General features: G+C 31.6%; 1 long non-coding RNA gene across 17 annotated transcripts; it reads left to right on the forward strand.

The window, feature by feature from the left end:
- The first annotated feature begins 2,360 nt into the window (after window positions 1-2,360).
- On the forward strand, window positions 2,361-17,111 carry LOC107867794. Of its 17 annotated transcripts, none has more exons than XR_007055021.1 (18): window positions 2,362-2,564; window positions 3,614-4,889; window positions 5,506-6,746; window positions 6,831-6,918; window positions 7,009-9,074; window positions 9,430-9,535; window positions 13,013-13,084; window positions 13,156-13,249; window positions 13,331-13,405; window positions 13,494-13,561; window positions 13,631-13,711; window positions 13,805-13,939; window positions 14,344-14,464; window positions 15,160-15,231; window positions 15,353-15,426; window positions 15,507-15,667; window positions 16,009-16,231; window positions 16,904-17,111. It is a non-coding gene; the product is annotated as an uncharacterized LOC107867794 (long non-coding RNA). The 17 variants fall into 17 exon arrangements; XR_007055020.1 differs by having other exon boundaries at window positions 7,009-7,040; window positions 7,118-9,074; window positions 13,013-13,249; XR_007055012.1 differs by having other exon boundaries at window positions 3,614-4,066; window positions 4,788-4,889; window positions 13,013-13,249.
- Window positions 17,112-22,819: the final 5,708 nt, after the last annotated feature.

Here is a 22,819-nt window from a genome sequence, read left to right on the forward strand (position 1 = left end):
AAAAAAATAATTTGTACAAAATATTTTAGATCGTTTAATTAAAAGTTTTTGGAATTTCTTGAATTTCGTTTAAGGCCAAGCTTGATTTATCACATTTAACTTTCATAAGTTCACGACATACAAAAACAATGTGTGAAAAATTAATAATATAAAACAAAATATATTTCTCCATTTATATAATTGCAAATATCATAATTTAGCATGTTAGTCTGTATAATATCGAATTACTTATTCTTTTGGTCTCCTTAATTTCTTGCTAAATTTTCTTTCTCATGAATAATTTTTTTTCTTTAAAACTTATCAAATTATTTGATTAAGGAACATAATAATTAATATACTTATAAAAAAAATATGATTAAATGCAACTACACTAAATTAATTATGCAATAAAAATAACATGAATTATATTTATCTTATTTGATTAAAATTACATTAATTAAATTTGGGCCTAGGCTTAGCACGGGCCTCGCGCGACTAGTATATATATATATATATATATATATATATATATATATATATGATATGATATGACCTTTTGGTCGTCCTCACACCTATTTTGGTCATTTTTACAAAGTTACTTTTTATTAAATTTAATCACTTTTCATTTTGAATTTGAATAAGTCACTCTTTGTTCAAAACTCTACGTGTCTTCCAAAAGTGTAAAATATCTTTTCAAAAACTTACAGGCACATAATATTTGACTGCCACATGGTTGTAATGTGTCTGGTTCAATGATATGTAATTATGACATGTAGTTGATAGAGTACTTTATTTTTATTTTTTTTGCCAAATGAAACTTTGTATGTGGTGTGTCATAATATGATAAATCAATATTGAGTTTTTTCTTGAATTTTTAATCGTTTAACTAATTTGTTATAAAAAAAATGAAATAGGAAGGAAATTACAAAGTGGGGAATTAAACCTTCACTAATAAAGTGAGAGTTCAAGTTGACAATCAACTGAATTATTTAGATTTTTCTATAGTTTAACTATTCGTATGAACTGAGTATGGTTCTTAATAATTTTTAATTACTTTTTATGAATTGAATTAAAAAAAATTATGAATAATTTTATCTTGCTTTTGAAATTATCAATAAAATATTTCAAATATTGAAAGTTGAAATTATTGACAAAGTTAAAAAATAAAGATAGTGGTATCAAGTAAGATCAGATTAACTTGACGTCTTATACGAGGTCACTTCAAAAAAATTTACAAGTATTTTTATAGTAATTTTTCTATATCACTTCTAATTAGTTGTTGACTTTCAATGCCACAAAAGTTTGAACAACGAGAACGATATATATTATTGAAAAATTATATAAAAAATATTATAAATTACAATAGTTAACAACTTATAATATATAAAAAAATTGTTATATATTTTTGAAAAATACTCTAAATCACAATAATTAAAATAAAATTTTAAAAAAAATATTTTTTGGGCACGTACCTTGCACGGGATATTAGTAACTAGTTTATATATAAGAGAGAGTTAAGCAGCTCAAGCAGGAACAAGGTCGACATACTTGCTTGTGATGCCTGCTTCAGCCGTAATTTTACTGTATCACCACAAGTTAATTATTATAAGTTATTTACGTATTAAAAAATTAATAATATTTAATAAAAATAATAGACATTTCAAACATGTCTGCTTCAGTTGCTTCAATTGTAATTTTAATATATCACTCCTAATTAATTATTATAAGTCCTCTACATATTAGAAAATCAAAAAATATTTAATAATAAAATAAAATAGACATTTCTGACATGTTTGCTACAGTTGTTTCAATCGTAGTTTTACATATCGCCCTTAATTAATTATTATAAGTCATCTAAGTATTAAAAAAATTAATAATATTTAATAAAAAAGAAAAATAGACATAAAATGATAAATTAACTTTTGATGCTTTAAAGTAACTTGACGTCTTATATAAGGCCACTTAATTTTTAAAAAACTAGAGTTGGAGTTAGAGTTGTGTTTGATCATAGTTTTTTTTTTTTGAAATCTCTAGATTTTAAAAAAGATAAAAAATAAATAGTGAGATAAAAAAACATAAAAATAATCGTACCTAAGGGTATGACCTAGTGGTTGAATAAAGTACGTTGCACACAATAAGATCACAATAATTTTCTAGAGATAAATACTAGGTAATTTCTTCTCAATATTTTATGAAATTAATTGAGATGTGCATAAATAAAATTGATCTAAAAAAATTAAATAAAAAAAAAGAAAGAAATGGAGAGAAAAGGTTAATGAGTGAAATGGAGAGAAAAATTTAATGAGTAAGAAAGGAGGGAAGATAAATTAACAATAAGTTTGGTTTACCAAAAAAAATAACAATAAATTTGTCTAGTACTTATATACATTTTTTTAAAAACTATCTTCCCACTTCAGTTCCCATTTAAGCCCTGAGTACTCAATACTCTCTCTCAACAGAGTGACGAAAGGCGGCAACAGGGTTAAGCCGACAACAACGAATGGTGAACGGAGAACGGCACCCAACAACGAACTGTTGGCGAAAGTGGAGAAACTACAATTGACCTTTGCCATTGAAGATCCGAGGTATTATTTCTCACCATCACCATTTCATCTAACATTAAGAGAAGAAAAGAAGCTTTAGTGAGAAATTGATAGATAACGTTATGAATTATCGTACTATTTGTGACTTATTTACAGCTGAAATATTAGCACAATATAATAAAAACTAAAATGAGTAATTAGTCACGCCGCTCTCTCCACTCAAATTCATTATTAATTCAGATAACTTCATTCTTTCCTTCACTTTATTGTCTTCGTCGCCAAAAAATTCTGCTTCTCAGCTATGAATTTCTGATTATTTTTTTAATTATATGTTCTACTATGGAGTTTTGGGATTTAAGTACGTATGTAATTATTTTTTTTCTGTAGAATTTTGGTGCGAAATATGAGCAATAGGGAAATGCTACTTGTGTATATAAAGTGTTTGGTAAAATGTCAATTAAAAAAAATCGTGCTTACTGCTTTGGGAGGTTTCTCATTACTATGTGTAGCAATTGTAATTTCAGCAACATAATATACTACAAACAATTTGTGTGTATATAGTAATGATAGACTAGGAAACAATAAATTTTGAGGTGATTTTGTGCAAATTTTCAGCACATTTTTACATTATTTGTACTTTGCCTCTATTTTTTCTTCCCATTTCCTTACGACAAGCAATCAAAGAAGTCAATGAAGCCATAGAGGCAATGGTATTTTGTTCATTAATTTTCAACAACTAATTCATCTTTCAATTTCAAGAAATAACAAAATAGAAGCTATTTTATCAAGTGCAGTTTTAGAACAATGCTACTAAAAGGTAATGAATAAGCATATAGCCAAAGTTGCAGCATTTTGCTGATTGAATTGGCATATATTTAGGATTGATTAATCTGGTGTGTCAATAATATTTCATCCCAACAATGAGTAATGTTGCTGAAAATGACATTAAAGAAAATGAATCGAAATGTGAATTAGTGACGTAAAAATGGTTAAGTATAGTCACATGAAGTGTGAATTAGTTAGTTGAAAATTATAAAACACACAGTTATCGTAAAGGTTTAAACTCATCTGATATTTATTTTCTTGTGCAGTTGATCATGGATAAAAGTTGGATGCATGAACCAAAGTTCACTAAAACATATATTGAGGGTGTCCAATATTTTATGCGGCTTGTTCGATCTCACTTTGACCAAAATACCAAAGTTCGATGCCCATGTACAGATTGCTTAAATGTATTTTTTCAAACACAAGAAGTAGAGCATGTCCATTTATTGCTTGAAAGAATTATGGAATGTTACGTTGGAGACACCATGGGGAACAATCACAAATGAGAGATAACAATGAAGCAATTTACAATGAATATGAAAATGAAGCCCATGATAAGGATGATGGAATTCGTACTATGTTAAAAGAGGTAGCTAAAGGATCTTTTGCCAATTATTCGGAGGAGACTGGTAATAAGATGTGTTGTAATAGGAGTGAGAAAGAAGCTACAACATTTGACAAATTGCTGAAAGAAGCTGAACGTGAATTATACTCGGGATGTAAGAAATTTTTGAAGCTTTCATTTCTTGTAAAGTTGCTACACTTGAAAGTATACAATCAGTGGAGTAATAAATCGTTTGATATGTTGTTGGAGTTGCTAAAAGAGGCATTGCCTAGTGACGAGACACTTCCTAAGTCATATTATGATGCTAAAAACATATTGCAGGGTTTGGGATTAGGATATATTTTGATCCATGCTTGCAAAAAATGATTGTGTGTTGTACCGGTTTGAACATAAAGATAGACAAGAGTGTCCACATTGTGGTACTTCGAGGTGAAAAATTGACAATGAAAATGATAAAAGGATTCCTCATAAAGTTTTGTGATATTTTCCATTAAATTCGAGACTTTAAAGGTTATTTATGTCTAGTAAAACAAGTGTGGACATGAGGTGGCATACAGAGAAACGTCTTGATGAGGAGAATGTATTAAGGCATCCTACTGATTCTGAAGCATAGAAAGAGTTTGACAAGAATCATCAGTGGTTTGCACAAGAACCTCGTAATATTAGACTCGGTCTTGCAACAAATGGTTTTAATCCATATGGTAACATGAGCACTTCATATAGTATGTGGCCTATCATTCTTGTTCCTTATAATCTTCCTCCATGGAAATATTTTAAGGACCCATTTATGATGATGTCATTACTTGTTCTTGGTCCCCAAGCACTAGGAAAAGATATTGATATTTATTTGCGTCCTTTGGTTAATGAATTGAAAGAGTTATGGAGTGATGGTGTAGAGACATTCAATGCATCAACTGGAGAATGCTTCAAAATGCATGCTGCTGTTTTATGGACCATAAATAACTTTCCAGATTATGGTATGTTTTTAAATTCTCTACTTTCTAGTAGTCTAATAATATATACTATTTATGTATAGACTATTTGTGTGGTATTGTAAGAGGATCTGAAGGAGTCAAACTTTGTAAATGTATTTTTATGTATTCGACTAATTCTCTTTATATCTTTTTTGTCACTGAGTAAGAAAGATAGGGAAAGTGTGGGGTGTTTTCTTGAAACACTATGGATCTTACTCTAGTAGTGAGTCCTCGGTCAAGTCCTCCTCATGACTGCTTTCTTCATTTTCTCCAGTTTTGATAGCATTTCCTTTCAAGTTCAAGTGTATTGTTATATAACCCAGTTTATCACTTGGATCACTAGTATCTTTCAAACTACTCCCTAGAATTCTTTTTTATTTTTTATTTTTAGAGGACAACTCTTCTAATAAGAAATGAAAAACAGGGAGAGAGAGAAGAGTTGTGAAGTTATTAATTATATTTTTGCATGAAAAAAGAGGTGTTCTTTTAGTTGATTGACAACACATGAGAAAATTAAATTTACATTCATTATTGTAGAGAATCTTGTTTTTCTACATATATTATGTTTATGTTCAGGTTATAAACTATTGTTGAACATATAATTTTTTTAATGAATTAGACAATTTATCTGGATGGAGCACTAAGGGATACATGGCATGTCCTACTTGCAATAAGGATGCATCTTCACAAAGGTTAAGAGGTAAAATTTCTTACACGGGTCACCATCGGTATCTTGAATCCAGTCACTCTTGGAGAAGAAGCAAGAAATTTGATGGAAAGATAGAAAAAAGAATGAAGCCAAAAGAGCTCTTAGGTGATAATGTCTTGCAACAATTGGATTTACTCAATACTTATAGACTAGGAAAATACTCAAATAATAAAAGAAAGAAACGTATTCCTGAAGAGTTGAATTGGGTGAGGAAAAGCAGTCTATTTGAGTTGCCCTACTGGAAGAACTTGAAGTTGCGACATAATTTAGATGTCATGCACATAGAAAATAACATTTGTAAGGCTATTTTGGGGATATTATTGAATATTGAGGAGAAAACTAAAGATACATATAAAGCAAGACAAGACCTAGAGGATATGAACATAAGAAAAGAACTATGGTTGCAACATGATGGTTCTAATTATACAATGTTTGATGCTTGTTATAATATGTCAAAAAAAGAGAAAAAAAGTTTTGGGCATTGTTAAAGTCTGTTAAATTTCCTGATGGTTATGCTTCAAATATCTCAGGATGTGTAAATAGGGATGATGGTAAGATCATATTTTGTTACATCGAGTGCTGACTATTGCTATTCATGGATTTAAAAATAAAGATGTCGCTTTAGCATTGATTAAGTGATTTTTTCTATTATTATGTTGTAAAACATTAAGACGAGATGACTTGGAACAACTAGAAAGGGATATAGTTGTTATATTATGTAAGCTTGAAATAATCTTTCCACCTATTTTTTTAGATGTTATGGTACATTTTGTTGTGCATTTACCACGAGAGGCAATGTATGTGGGACCAGTACAATATCATTGGATGTACAAAATCGAGAGGTTCTTGTGCAAGCTCAAGCGTTATGTCTGAAACAAGGCACGACCTGAAGGTTCTACTGCTGAAGGCTATATTATTGATGAATGTTTGACATTTTGATCTATGTATCTTGATGACATTAAGAATAGATTTAATCATAAAGACAGAAATGATGATGGATCTAGCAATAATGATGGGCCTATTTTAGAAATATTTTCAAAAAGTGTTAGACCATTTAAAGATGGAGATTATGATATCATACCAAAGAAAGATTTTGACATGGCTCAGTGGTATGTGTTGAATAATTGCGAAGAAGCAGAACCTTTTCTTGAGTAAGTAGTTCTTTTATATATATTTACATATGTTGATATTTTTTATTTAAACTGTTTCTAAATAACTTACTTTGTTACATGCAGAGAGCATAAAGAAGAGCTATTGAAGCAAGGTGTTGTGGATATAGAAGATATACGCAGAGAATAATTTCCTTTGTGGTTCAGAAGGAAAGTAAGTGACTTTAAGAGAATAATTATGTTGAGTGTTTAAATTTTATCTTTTTATTCTTTACTAATTGATAGCAATAACTTTTCCTCACAGATTATGCAGTTATTTAATAAGCAGAAGTCAAGGTCTATCATGAAATATATCCTTTTGCTATGGGTATGCATGGAACAAAACGTATTGATTGTATTGTAAATGGTGTTAGGTACCATATTCAGCAACGCGATGAATTATGTAAAAGTCAAAATTGTGGTACAGCTGTTAGAGGCCTTCATGAAAAAGTGGTGGTTGATTTTTATGGTATCATAACTGACATCCTTGAGTTAGAGTACGCTGAAGAAAATCAAGTTTTTCTATTCAAATGCAAGTGGTTTGATCTTCGCAAGAAAACAGGGATGCAAGAAGATAAAAATTTTACGAGCATCTGTGTTAAAAGATTTTGGTAGGAACATGATCCCTTTGTACTAACCACTTAAGCAAAGTAAGTATTTTATATTGATAACCCAAAATTGGGGGAAGATTGGCGAATTGTGCTCAAATTTCAAGCTAGGTACATATATGATGTTCCTGAAAAGGAAAACTCAGAGGTTAAAAATGATGAGTTGCTTGTTACGAATACTGAAGTGTATCAAGATACGTCACTTGAAAGTAAATCAATTGTTAATGCTACAGTTGATATGTTGAGTCAACTATATAGAGATAATGTTGAGTCGATTATCATAGATGCAAATACAATTGAATTTGAGGCTCAAATAGAATATAAAGTTGAAGTTGATTATGATGGAGATGATTCTGACCAAGTGGATGACACTATAGTTGAGTACATCAGTGACCATGAGAAGAATGAAGGTAATAATAGTACTACTAACAATGAAGCTGATAGAACAGACGCCAATGATAACATTGACTTGTGATGTAACCTCATAATAAGTAAGGTCAATTACATACATGTTAATATATAACTCTCCTAAATTATTTATATCTTCTTTAGTTGATTTTAGGGGGATGAATTTCATAAGTTATTTGCAGACACGCCTATTGAGCTGAATTTTCATGAAGGACTTTAGGGTGATAATATTACTTACCACACACTTATTGGTCGCATTGGTTGTACCTTATTGGTCTTTTCAGAACTTGGAGAACAAGAGTTGATTGGAGAACCTCTAAGTGCCAATCTAGATTCTTAACATAGATTTTGATGCGGTGTATTTAGTAGCAGTACTCTTAGTCTACAAATTTTTGTTGTTGTTGATTGAATTTCAGAGCTTTGTTCGCTTAATTTTTTCATTTTTCTGATGATATTGATCCTATCGTGATTACTGATTCATGCTTCCATGTCTAATCTTTAGCTTATTTCTCATATTTGTTTTTTGGTATGATGATAATATTAGTTAAAAATGAGTTTTTGAGTAACCCGTAAAGTTGCTGCCATGTGATTAAGAGGTCATGAGTTCAAGTTGTGGAAATAGTCTCTGTAGAAATGCAGGGTGAGGTTGCTTACATAGACCTTTAAGGTCTGGCTCTTCTTAAGACCCCGCTCACAGTGGGAACTTTAGTGCACTAGGCTACTCTTTATGATAATATTAGTTGAGGGTGAATAAGAAAATATGGTCAATGAAGATTCATATAGTTGGAGCTTAACTTGTTTGGGATTGGGGTATATCTATAGTTGTTCTGTTGTGAACATGGATAGCCTAGAGGCAGGCCAAGCTGCTGGTGCCTTATGGTTCGGTATTTTCATAATTCTCTTGAAGAATTTCATGGGGTAACCAAAATAGAGTATCACTTTACCTTGAACTTTTGGCAACCCAAATGCAATTGGTTGATACCGAACAAGAGTGTTTTCCCCCGAGATTCTTGTTGTCTGATAAATGTATTTAAATAAACTGCAATATTTTATTTTTTCTCCTCTAGAGGTGTCACTTGGTCGGGTCTGATAATAGGGTCATGGGCTTTTTCTGTAAGGGCTTTGCAAAATTCTACATCTGTTGTGCATTGTGAAGAAAGTTTCTTATTTCGTTGTTACCTCATGTTATGTTTAGGTTATCAATTGTAAAGATGAGATTGCATAGGGATATTTGATGGATTGCCTTAAAGTCTTCCCTGATGAGTACCATTTACAAACTCTTGAAACATTACTAGGTGTTTGCCCGTAATTTCAGGTTTGGCAGGTTTTTCACTTATACCTCATCCTATGTATACTGTCTTAGTTCTGTACTGCTTTTTCTTATCCCTGGCTATATCTTATTTTTGTTAATGGGTTTCTACAGTCATGGGAAGTTTTGGTCTACTATAGTGTACTAGGTTAACATATTCTGTAGTCCAAGGCATGAATGTCACCTTTTCTGGCTTAAAGGCTTCATAGTATAAAGAGTTCAGCTTTTGAACTTTCGTACTCGATCAATTGCATGCAAGTATTCTTTTTATCTTACAATGTATTTTCATTTCACTATTTTTTACCTCAAATTTATTCTTCTTATTGACAATATGTTTTTTTCTTGTTGAACAATTTACTAGAATAAATCTTCAACAATAGATGATAGATGGGATGTGGATCGTCTAGAAAATAAAAGTGAATATACACCCGTTGCTCATCATAGAGATTACTTAAGGAGAAGTATGCGTAAGTTTGTGCTCTCTTTTCAATATTAAGTTCTCTATTTTTACAAGCACAGTAATGAATATGTTACACTGAAAATATCAGTGTGTTTTAACTTTTGGCCCTCTTCTAGAGATTCTGATTTCTGAAATTCAGATGTGACTGAAACATATATTGCTATTGATTTTTAGTGATTCGATCTAATTGGTTAGGTCCTTTTATGGAGCTGGTATTGTATTTACGTAAGTCATTTACTTCTCACCAGCTTGTTGGACTAGTGGGGTACCTATCAGGAAACATACTGAAAATAATACCTCTTCAGATTGAATGCAAACGTTTATTGGTCGGGAGCCTTGGCTTAGCTGCTATAAGTTCTAAGTAAAACGGGATAAACTTGCGTTACTTTGCATTCTTTCCATGTACGAGTTGTACTGCAAGGCTATGAGCTTCTCAAAGTAATACTTGAATTAATGCTTCTTTAAAGAATGGAAATAGGACTTTTTGGCTGTAAAAAATTTACACATGTCAAAATTGTTAAGCTTTCTGCTTGTAAAAAATTAATGCTTATTAGAGGATGCAATAGCCTTCATTGACCCGTTAATTATTCTTTTTTGGAAAAATAAAAAAACAGAGGTTATGTGAAAAATTAGCTTAATATCCTGAGACAGTATTCCAAGAAATTTTTGGTAATAAGTAGGACACTTGGTCTTTTAGGCCTGATAAATTATATACTTTTGAAAATTTATTTTCTCGTAAACAAGAAACAGACTGGTCAGAAAGAAGCTATTGCAGATAAGATTATGAAACTTTATGTAACACCTCAGTTTTCTGAACCGAAATGCTACACGGTGCTTATGACCCTGAGGGACCACAAGTTAACCCATGACTGATATATGTACCCGTACATTGCATAACATACATGTAATATGCGGAAAACATAAATAATAGACCATAAGGGTCAACTGAAATAATTATAACATCCATGTGGGTGAAAAATACCCAAGATAACTGAAGTCTGAATCAAAACTGAACTAAATCTGACCTGTATTTGAAAACCTTAAAGTACTGACTGAATAAAGATTTGAAGGAACATGTCTCCAACTAACTCCGTAAACTAAAAACTAACTGAAATAATAAATGGATCGAATCATATCGTCCTTGAATGAATAGGAATCACTGTAGCTTTGTATACTGGAATGCGAATGATACTGCTGGTCTGAAACTCGTGTCTATGAACCTATGGTGTAACATGAAAAGAAAGCACCATAGCGCAAATGCGTCAGTACAACTGGAGTACTGAGTATACGAGTGAGGTAGGCTAAATAAAAAGAGTTTACATGCACGAGCAATGCTAACTGACTGACTAATATGAATGTGAGAGTGCAAACATACATATATAATAACTGGAAACGTAAATACGTAATAGTGGATCTGTACGCTAATACATGATTTACTGATTTCTGACATGACTGAAACTATGGTTCTGTCAACATGGGTGACTGTGTCTGACAGTCCTGGGTCTGATGGAACTATCTGAGTTCCGTACTATAACTGAATTTGACTGTATCTGGTAGTCCTGGTATACTGATATCTGAAGAACTATCTGAGTTTTTTTACTGAGACTGAGCCTGAAACTGTGGAAGGTAGTTGTTTAACCGACATGCCCCAATAATGCATATAGCTAAGTTGGGGTCTAATATCTGCCCCGACTGGAGGGGTGTCAATACCGCGCTATTGGAAAGGACAGTTGTGAGTGACCCTCATCTGGTAGGTACTCAAATGAGAATGGTGGGAACCCTAAACTGACAGTTTAAGCCACCTCATCAACCCTAGTCTAAAAGGTTAAGATGTCTCAACCTACGCTAGCTACATAGTTCTAGAACACAAGGATGACCACTAAGAATCACACCCTAAACTGGCAGGTGAGTTCCCATCCTTGGGTTCACTTGGTGCTAACTTCTACTCCCATCTAAAGAGACTGAACATGATTTAACTGACTATACATGGACTAAGTATCTAACTTTCATTGACTGACAGAATAGCACTACTATCTGAGATTTTGCTAAGATCATGAGATTTCAGAGGTTTCCTAAAGTCACATGACTGACTGAGTTCTATAGATCATGGCTTGACTGAGATTATCGGGGTAAAGTAACTTGGCTCTAGGCACACAACTATATTTTTCGGGTACGAATACCCCCAGGACTCGATGGAAGGAAACTGACACACATAACATGACTTGATCACAAGATTGGAGTTCACAATTCATAATATCATAAGTAGGGGATAATATACCACATATAGTTTTCAACATCTTATGCATGGTAGGGAGTGCATGGGATATATATCATGTACATATTGTATCACTTCATTATCATAAATATTTCATACCACAACAATAGCAACAAAACAATGACATGAAATTCATATTGAATTATATAATTAATATGGACTTGTCATGTAGATAATATGGGACCATGTAAACATGAAATTTCTAGCATTCTAAGCATTTTATCAAACACCTTCCAGGCATTCTTTAAGGCATAGGTGTATTCATGAATTTCACCATATTAAACTACCCAATTCATGGGTTCTAACTACATGATCATAACCTTCATGAAAATTCATCAAATTACTACTCTATAGCACAAACAACAACAACCAACATGAATACAATCATATCACCACAAAACATTTATGATTTGGTATTTAAAGATTGATTCTTGAACTCCACGGATGAAAGGAATCTGTGGATGAACACTACGCATACCTGACTCAGGGTTCTTGACGTTTTTGAACTTGAAGGGTTTGAAATCCTTTGATTCTTGAAGAGGATTGGGTCTTGTTCTTGGAGATTAAATTTAGAGAGAAACCCTAGTTTTTGTTTGTGAAATAATAATGAGTAAAATGGCTGAATTCGGACTCATCTGGGTATATATAGGCAAGTGGTAAGTGACCAAAATACCTCTATTAAAATGACCTAGAAATAAACTGAACATGGTGTGTGAAGGTCTGACTGACGGTCTGTCATACACTTGACGATCCGTCACTTAGCCCGTTAGACGTGGACCAGAAATAAGGTTCACTGGATAAGAGTTGATGGCCTGGATGACGGTCCGTCACAACTTTGACGGTTCATCAACTCATCCGTCAGTCTTTATCCAGTACGTGGCTCAACTGCCTTGGTTGTGACGGTCAAAGTGGCGGTCCGTCAACTTGGCTATCATAAGTAGGTGTTTCCGACAATTCCAAGTAAAACATCCATAACTTCCTCGTCTGAAGTCAGATTTGGACAAAATTAGTACCGTTGGAAAGCTAACTCAATTTTCCACATGATAGAAAGTGAAAATCTCAAAAATACCACGTGTACAAAGATAGGTTTACATTTTAAAGTAAGTCCTAGCATCCTTGAGATGATTTCTAGCTAGGAAAAAGGCACGGGTATTACACTTTATAATTAAGACTGAGATGGAATCCAACTATGAATTGTGTAATGTGTAGGGTTTTCCTCTGAAAGAGTAGTTCTCAGTTTGCCTTCACGAGGTCCCCTGAAGATGAGGATGTCAAGAATGCGTAAGTTCTAGAAGATTTGTTCCCTCCATACTCTTATGTATATTTGAAGACTAATGGAGACACTATTAAAGCTACGGCCAGTGATAGATTTCCTTCTTAAAAATCAAAATACAAGAGATCCTTACCAGTATCACATTATTTGGGGTCAGTGGAGATTCTCCATAGGTAACACTTATTCCACATTATTATTGGGACAACAAGATCTTTTGAAAGATTTGTTATTGATTGCTGATTTAATTCCTGTAGGTTATTGTATAAATAGAAGAAGATGATCACAAGAAATTTAGATTTGACGGGGACATTACACTCGAGAGGATTAAGGTAGACTGTGACAAATAGTTTTTAGGTGCACAAGATTTTGGTTAGGAAATTCTGAACTAACATGCTTATTTTCTTTTTATTCCTCAAGCATTTAATGAGGACTTTCTAGACGACAAGCTCAAACCTTTCTATAAATTAGATCCAGTTCCTGAGACAGTAAGCTGCAGTTTTCTTTTGGCCTTTGACTCATCATAGTTCATGTGTTGATATCTATAATTATCGCAGAATGATGCTGATGTGAAAATCATTATTGGGAATAATTTTGATGAAATTGTTCTAAATGAGTCAAAAGACGTGCTTCTTGAGGTATGTTTAAGAAATGATTTTTCTTTCAGTGGTTTTCATAATCAAATGAAGTCATCGAAGTTTTAGCATGCACTTCAACATCTTTTTTGTTAGATCTACGCAACATGGTGTAGGCACTGCCAAGCTCTGGAACCAATATTCAATAAACTAGCATATCACTTAAATGACGATGAGTCTTTTGTTATAGCCAAAATGGATGGAACAAGAAACGAGCACCCCTGTGCTAAGGTAGTTTATAATTAATAAGTGGTTTAGATTTATCATCAAGTTCTTTTAATTTATGATGCTTTGTAGTTTAAAGAATTCTCAAGGCTCCAATTCTTTCTAGCAGGCAATAAGAGCAGTGATCCAGTAAGTTATATTTATTTTATTTGTGCTTGTGAATAAAGCAAGATGCCAAATATTCATGTGATTCTAGAGATCTCCAACTTATTTGAGACTGAGGTTTAGTTATTATTGTATTTTATCCTACAAATCCTGGTTCACTCTGAAGCTACTCTAGTGGCATTGTATAAGTTTATCAAGAAACATGCAGCTATCCCTTTCAAGCTTCAGAGACCAGTTTCCTGTATTTTGTAAACTCATATTTTTTTTGTTACAAAGGATGCCTTATTGTGCATCAATCTTTGCAGATTGAGAACATGTACCTAAGCACCAACGTATCTGCTATTCCAATTATACCAGATTCAGAAGGTCTCGAGAGATAGTTATTTTTTAGTTTCTGCTTTGATAATCTGCTATGCTGCTTCTCATGTAAGTTTGCTTTAATTTATGAAAAGCTAGAGCAATTGATTTGGTAGTTCACCCAACAGTTTTTTATTTTGCATTCTTACGATGTGATTTGTGTTATTGACAATTCTTGTTCTTGCAAAGTGAATAATTATGTCCGATTCATGTGAAACTCTGAATTTGTAATTGTTTTGTCTGTTTCGCTTATAGTGGTGAACCCTCATCATTTTGTTATATGCTTTGTTTTTTGGAGATAGACAGATACTTCCGAACTGCACTCTGGGCATTGCAGTTGTGTTATATTTTTACTTAAGAGTGGTGAAGCTTTGTATCATCTTGTTTTATGTTTTCTTTCTTGGAGACAAATGGTAGGCTAATTTGCTTCATGGTTCTTGCACAAATGATGTTTAGCATTACCTTTCTTTATGGTCAGTGGTGATGGTAGCGGTAGTAAGAATTGCTTGTTAAAAAGTTTATTTGCTTGTTTCTTGAGTCATACTGATCTTAGTTACTACATGTTTAATCATGCAGGAACTAAAATTAATCTATTCTCTATTGATGCACTTACATTTTTCATATTTCGAGTACTTCACCATGTTAATCATCCGATGCTGAACTCTTCATGTTACTCTGTCCTTGTTAAATTCTCTTCACTTATTTACTCCATTCAACTTGGATATTAATGCCTTAAATCCTCTCTTTTTTGCATGATCGTGAAGAGAACTCTTGATAAGTCATCATCAAATGTTGGTTATGTGATGCTAATGTTTGATCACTTTTATGATGGAAAGGTACAAAGTCTTATTCAGCTAACAAGATTATCTGATTTCTTTCTCCGGTATTTCATTAGTCATAGAAATTAAATATATAAGGCATCTATATCTAATTTTGTTGGTGCACTTTCAATCAAAGTCGTCAGGAGTGCGAGAGTGAGCTTATTGAACGTTTGGCTCGCTTGTCAAAATGCCTCTACTAAAACCTGAAAGGTTAGTAAATTTCCTTTTTGGTGTCAATGGCTTTATTGAAACTGTGTTCTAGAATTTATCTACTCATTTTTGTATTCTAGAAATCCTCCTTGCAAGATGAGTCAGAATGTGTTCAGTTAGCAGCAGAAGAGAAATTCAAATCCTGCATCACTGCATACAAGTCATTGTGCAATGCATTCTCCCCAGCTTAATATTGGTTGGGCTTTCCTCGCCTCTCGAACTAGCTTTTGGGTTGAGTAAGGTGCAAAATCCATTTCTATACATGGTATTCATATTACTTGTTACTTAAAATTGTAATTAAATCAGTTTCTTTAGGATACTAGCCAAAAGACAAAGGTAAGAGAAAAGAAACCAAAAAAGGAGAATTTGAGAAGGATGTCCATTGTTTTAGTCTGGCATGTTCTTAAAATAGCTAGCATTATTTTGCGACTGTTATTGTAGTTCTCTTGGAAATATATTAGCAGTATATAGTTATGTAAGCATTGCCCTTCATTTTAGTGTTCACTACATAGTTATGTACTTATCGTGGAAATGTATTATAGTAACGCTCAATCATTTTTCATGTGTTTTTTATTTGGTTAGATATGAAGTCAGAAGTTATAACACTGAGGTTGATATCTGGTTCAGCAAGACAATTGCTCGACCTTTCACTCTATTAAGGAATTTTAGTTCCCCAGCATAGATAAGAATGGCAGTCCTGGCATATGCAAGGATGTTGGCGCTAGATTGAATTTTGTTTACGATACCCAGTTTCTGCTGGTATCTGAAGAAAGCATAGCTGACGTCAACTCTAGGCTAAAATCAAGTATGTTTTCTCATCTTCTCCGTTTCTAGTAGAGAATATTCTCTCTTTCTGGTATTGAACTCTTCTGAAATAGGAACATAAGGAAATTAGTGATTGCACCCAATACAATTAGTCAATTTGAGGATGTTCCTTTAAGCTGAATGCATCATAAATTATAAACCATGTTATATACTAATAAGTGGAATAACTTCGATTCAGTTAGATGAAGTGGTATGTTTTCTCTGACTAGTGTTTGGAACATTTACCTCTATTAGCATGGCTGCTGTGGCAAAGAGAGGATTCAAATTAAATTAAAAAGATATTCAAATTTGTTGTTTGCCTTGTATAGTACCATACATGAATTTCTTTCTGCACAAGTCACCTGCATCACTTAATATGCTTCCTTTGATGCTAGTTAGTGATTTTTATGGAAAGGTGAATGTATGAGAAAATAGGTTTATCATAAATTCATTCAATCTGTACTTTTTTCTTTTTGGACTTAGAGGGACGAAGGAGCAATATTTGAACTTAGTTTTCAACTCTGTGTACTTATTTTATCCATTGACTAAGTCAATTATCCATTGTTATATTGTGTTTCAATTCTTTGATTCTTACGTATATTAAATTATATACAAATATATAGTTATTAATTGTCTTTACAAAATTTGTTCTTGTTCTTACAAATTTTTGAAGATTGAAGTTGCAAGAGAAGATGAAAGTTCAGAGAATGCACAAGCTCATTATTATTTTGCTAAGAACATTATGTAAACTTGACATCACATTCTATCTCAGGATGTTAATTGGTTAAGTTTTTTTTTGTTTAGCAAATAATGAAACTATTGACATCGGGATGTTATTAATTGATTAAGTTTTTTTGTTTAGCAAATTAATATTGAAACTATATTGACATCATATTCTAGCTAGGGATGTTAATTGATTTAGTTTTTTTTTGTTTAGCAAATATTAAAATTATATTTATCATCCTTCGACATTTTCAGTAGCAATTTTATATTTAGCAATGAAATATATAAATTTTATGATTTCAGTAGCAATCTAGGACGAGTTAGTTGCTTGTATCTAAAGGTTAATTTAGGATGAGACAGCCACTCCCCTCTAAAGATTAATTTAGGATGGGTTAGATGCTCGTGATAGTTTAATTTAGGACAAGGTAGTTATTCATCGCAAAAAATACTTAGCGATAAGAAAATAACTACTTTTTAAAGATGAAATTCATCTATTAGGGATGAGATATACAGTCTCTAAAAATATTTTTGAGACAAGATATGTTACCGTCTCTAATGACATTTAACGACCAGGTAGAGTACCTTGTCGCAATAGACCTTTAGAGAAGGAGGCTCTAAGGACGAGCCGCGACCAACATTTTCCCGTCCTAAATGATCATTTATGATCAGAATTAGACTTTTAGGGACAAGAATTCCATTCCTTAGACGTTGTTTTTCTTATAGTGCCTTTCGAAAAATTTATATATAATACAAAGAAAGGTCACACAATTAGATCGAGTCTTGTTTTCTATAGCTATATCAATATACAATGAATTTTCTATAATCATAAATAAAAATAGCCAAAGATTAATTTATATTTAGCTACGAATTTTTTTTGTAGAAAAAAATAGTTAAATTATTTAGCTACAAATTTTAAATTGCACTACTTAACGATGACACATTTTATGACAAAATTATGTTGTCACTGAATGACAGATTGATTAGAGACAATAAAATGAGTGTCACTAATTGTTTATAGTAATAGTGACAAAAATTGAGGTCACAATTAAATATTAAATTTTGTAGCTAAAACTTACCGTATTTAACTATGAACTTTAATTTGTCGCTATTGAAACAACTTATTTATTATGATGATTTTTTTTTTGTGTCTAAAATTGTAACTAATTTAAGACAAATAATAGTTTGTCACGAATTGAATACATTATTAGCTACAAAAAAGAGTGTCACTGAGAACTTAAAATTTGTCACTAATGGTACTTAATAAAATGGCGCAAAAATATTTTTTGGTGGGAAACTTTTGAGGACAAAACTTTGCTACAACATTTTATGTATCGTTACTAAAAGTATGTGCTTCATGTATTTAGGTACGAAATGTAATTTTCATCATAAAAAGTCAATAATTAGTGACGAATTTCATCTCGTAGATAATAATTTTGTAGCTATATATCAATGTTGTAGTAATGACTCCTGCGTTAACAGATTGATTTTTGAGCAAATTGTCTAAATTTGGGCTTTAAGGGACTTGTGTAGCTCACGGTGAAGGTGTAAGTCTCAGAGGGATGAACACTGAAAACCACGTTTTCAGCGTTGGGGGTCTATATGGCCGTGTTCTTAGAGCACACTTGAATATATATATATATATATATATATATATATATATATATAGCTTTTCCTCAAGTTTTCCTCGGTTCGTGTGGCTAACACGCACTAAGACCCTTCCTGTAGGGGGAGCTGGACCCATAGCCCATGTGTGCCTTTAGTACAAAGTGAGATTCACAGTTGAGGTTAATATTTTGAACTATCATGTAAATGAACCCTTGTCCCTATCCCGATATCCTATATATGTATATAAAATGTTGTGCATGTGATTTTGATTGATTGTAGAATTAGCATTATTTTATCCCTTTTCTGTGAGTTACTTGTTAGTGCTCACCCCACTAACTGTCCTAGGATGCTGCATTGTTTCATGATATAGGGTTTGCGATTTTTTCTGTTGCTCCTGTGCAGTGTTAGGTTGTTGAGTAACTATGAGGTGGTGACCCTCCAGCTTTCGAAAAGCCTTGTCATTTCATTGTTCTTTCTTTATTGTCATAATACTTTTGAATTCTTTTTGTCATAGTCGGGGGCTTGTCCCGACTTAATTGGTACTCTGGTTTTAGAGGCTTTTGTGGATAGTCGTGGGATGGTATTGATGTCTTGTTTTGATTCTTTACATTTTATTTTGATATCATTCATCTATCATTGGTTTGGTTGACTTTCGTTGTTTATATTTATGTGCTCTTAACGTAAGGTTAAGGGGTGGTCTTCGGTCCATGGTGGGTTTGAGATTACCCTTCAAGACCAGGCCGGGGTTCGGGTCATGACATTTTTCCTATAAATAAAGGTGTTTTCCTTCATTGTAATTAATCCTTGAAGAACCCCTCAAGAAATACCCTCTCTTGTTTATCCATTCTTCTTCTTCTTTACTTTATATTTCATAATGAGGTAGCAAATTAAGCCCATAATTAGGAGATTAATAGTAACTGTTTTATAATTACAAGAAATAGCAACTTATATTTTGGACCTATTTTTACCCTAAAATACATATATAACTCTTTAATCGTTTCTTTTTTTACTCAAGTTAGTTGAGTTAATCAAGGAAGCGTTAGGTGCTAAAATTACACCTATAATTAAAGTTGAATATTCCTTTTTCATAACTGATTTCTAATAAATGTATACTATTTTAATTTCAACAGTTAAATTCAAATTCAAAAGCTGAATATCTTTCTTTCCTTCACAATCTTCAAATTTTGAAAATAAAACATATTTTCTGATTCATATATTCAATTTCAAACTTGATTTTTTTTTTTTTTTTTTTTTTTTATATATATATACATACATATTCTTCCAAATTAAGTCGACTTATTCATTTTTGTTCGAAAACAATTTTGCTATATTAAAATTTTTTTGATTCAAAGTGTTTTTTGAATATTTGGTCGAACTTGATTTTGACCGAATAAATCGAGTTTTCATTTGATTGAAATCATTTTTTGCTACATATTAAATTAACAATATCAATTTTTTTATTTAGCATGTATTGTATGTCTTTCAGTGTATTAGTATATATACACATATGGTACATTAATCTCTATTGCAACAAAGGGCAACTACATACTTATACATATACATATTCAAGATATACCAAATAAAAATCTTACAGTGTAAAAATTCATTAAATACATATGTTAGACTCCAAAAAGACATAAGGCAGTCCAAATAAACACCCAATACCGTACAAAAATACATATAGATCAACATATATATATATATATATATATACAAAATATATATCTGACCTATAAAAAAAGGAAAACTCCATGCATATACACATAATACTCACAAAAATACCTGAACTTTGACCGAATTTTTTGTTGAGCATACTGAACTTTGCGGGGGTCCTATTACCCCCTAGACTTTTTAAAGTGGATTTAATTCCCCGCCCCCTCCCCCCCCCCTCCCGAAACTCTATACCCAGTTTCGGCGGCTGGCGGTATAATACATGTGCCAATCTCATTTTTACACGTGTATTTGTGCGTGTAATACACACGCCAACCTCATATTTAGACGTGCCCAAGTGTGCAGATATATGCCATTAAAATATAAAAAAAAAAGTCTAGGGGGTAATAGGACCCCTGCAAAGTTCAGTATGCTCAACTGAAAATCTGATCAAAGTTCAGGTATTTTTGTGAGTATTATCCCTATACAAAATAAATATCTTATACTGCAAGAATACAATAAACAAATATGATACACTGTAATGGGCACAACTAAGTCCAAATACAAATAAATATTGTACAAAAAATACATATAGATCTACATATGTATAAAAAAATATAAATATAAATACATGTACATGACCCAATATTTATGTATATACAACATGGACTTGTATATATATATATATACACACACAAAAATGAGTACCTATTAGTTAAATACATTTGTAAAATACACCCTCGTGATAAATACATATACAAATACCTCTTCTTCTTTATCTTCATTCGAATCATCTTTAGATGAGTTTTCAATATCAGGACTTGAAATTTTGCTTGTTTCGCTGATTTCTTTTGCTTTTCTTTTTTTCTCCGATTCTTTCATTTTATGGAGTTCCGGGGATGAAACATTTTTCAATCCTTTTTCTTTATAATTTCGATTATTTTTTTTGGATCATTGCGATACTTCGACCATACCTCTTGGACGTTCACTAATTTCTTTGACTGTTTAGATGTAGATTCCATTTTAACAATTTCATTTGAGATAGTCCAATACTAAAGAATGGAGGATTATTATAAACTAAATTGATAAGTGATATACCTCGATTTGATCTTCTATATGGTGTGTGTAAATCAATAATAGCGGTGAACAAAAAAATACAAAATATATTGAATTTGGAGAAGAGATAATATGCAATAATTATAAATTAATAGCTTCCTGATTTGTGGAGCGCAATCTTTATCTAGAAGGTGAGAAAAATGTGAGAAAAGATAAGAAATTGGCATGAAAATCTAAAAAATAGGAGCAATTTGAAAAGAAAAAGGTAAAGTGCGAAGGGGAAGAGATAAAGTGTTACAATGAAAATAGTACAAGTTACCCCTTGGTAACTGTAAACACGCGTGTGTGGAATGGGCCTACTAAAATAGTGTTATTTTTGTTATAAAATATAATTTTGTAAAAATGATGTTATTTATCATAATTATGATATTAAATTTGTCACTTATAGTTTATACATAAAACAAAAGCTAAAACTTCTATTTTACTATAGGTGTATGACTCGTGTCAACATGGGCCCAACATGCTAAAGTTTAAAGCCATAAAATCAATTTTATTTGAAAAACATAATACTACTTAGTGAACATTATACCTAAATTAGTTCCAGAAATTTACAAGATACCTATGTACATTCAATTTACATATTAACAATATGTGATTATTTTGAAGGTCAAAGTAGGAAGTTGGTATTTGTAAAGATACTAGTTACTAATTGCCTGTGCAAGGCACGGGCCCAACAAATACTTTTTTTAAAATTTATTTTAATTATTGTGATTTATAGTATTTTTTTAAATATATAATATATATATATTTTTTTAGATATTTTAAGTTATTGACTATTGTAATTTATAATTTGTTTTATGTAATTTTAAAATAATATATATCGCTCTCGTTGTCCAAACTTTTGTGACATTGATAGTCAACTACATTTTTAAAAATAATTTAAGTTTTAAGTTATTGTGATGTCTAATATTTTTTCTTCTATTCCAATTTAAGTGTCATAATGCTTAGATGACCATAATAATTAATTATGGGTGATATAGTAAAGTTATGATTGAAGCAGTGAAGCAGACATGTCTTAATGACTCACAACAATTAATTAGAAGTAATGTAACAAAATTACTATAAAAAATAATTGTGAAATTTTTTTGAAGTGAACCTTGTATAAGACGTCAAGTTAATTTAAAACATGAAGAGTTAATTTATCATTTTATATCTATTTTACCTTTTTTATCAAATATTATTAATTGACAAAATACGTAAATGATCATAATAATTAATTAGGAGTGACATAGTAAAATCACGATTGAAACAGCGAAACAGACATGTCTAATTAAAAGTGATATAACAAAATTACTATACAAAAATACTTGCGGGAAAAACATTAAATGGGTCTCATATAAAACGTCAAGTAAATTTAATATTAAATATTTATTAATTTTTTAATACTTCGATGACTTTATAATAATTTTTTAATATTAATTTTTTAGTAATTAGATAACTTATAATAATTGACTATGGGTGAAGCAGCTGAAGCAAACATGTCATTAATATCTAT

This window comes from Capsicum annuum, chromosome 4, assembly GCF_002878395.1.
Source record: "Capsicum annuum cultivar UCD-10X-F1 chromosome 4, UCD10Xv1.1, whole genome shotgun sequence".
Lineage (NCBI taxonomy): Eukaryota > Viridiplantae > Streptophyta > Magnoliopsida > Solanales > Solanaceae > Capsicum > Capsicum annuum.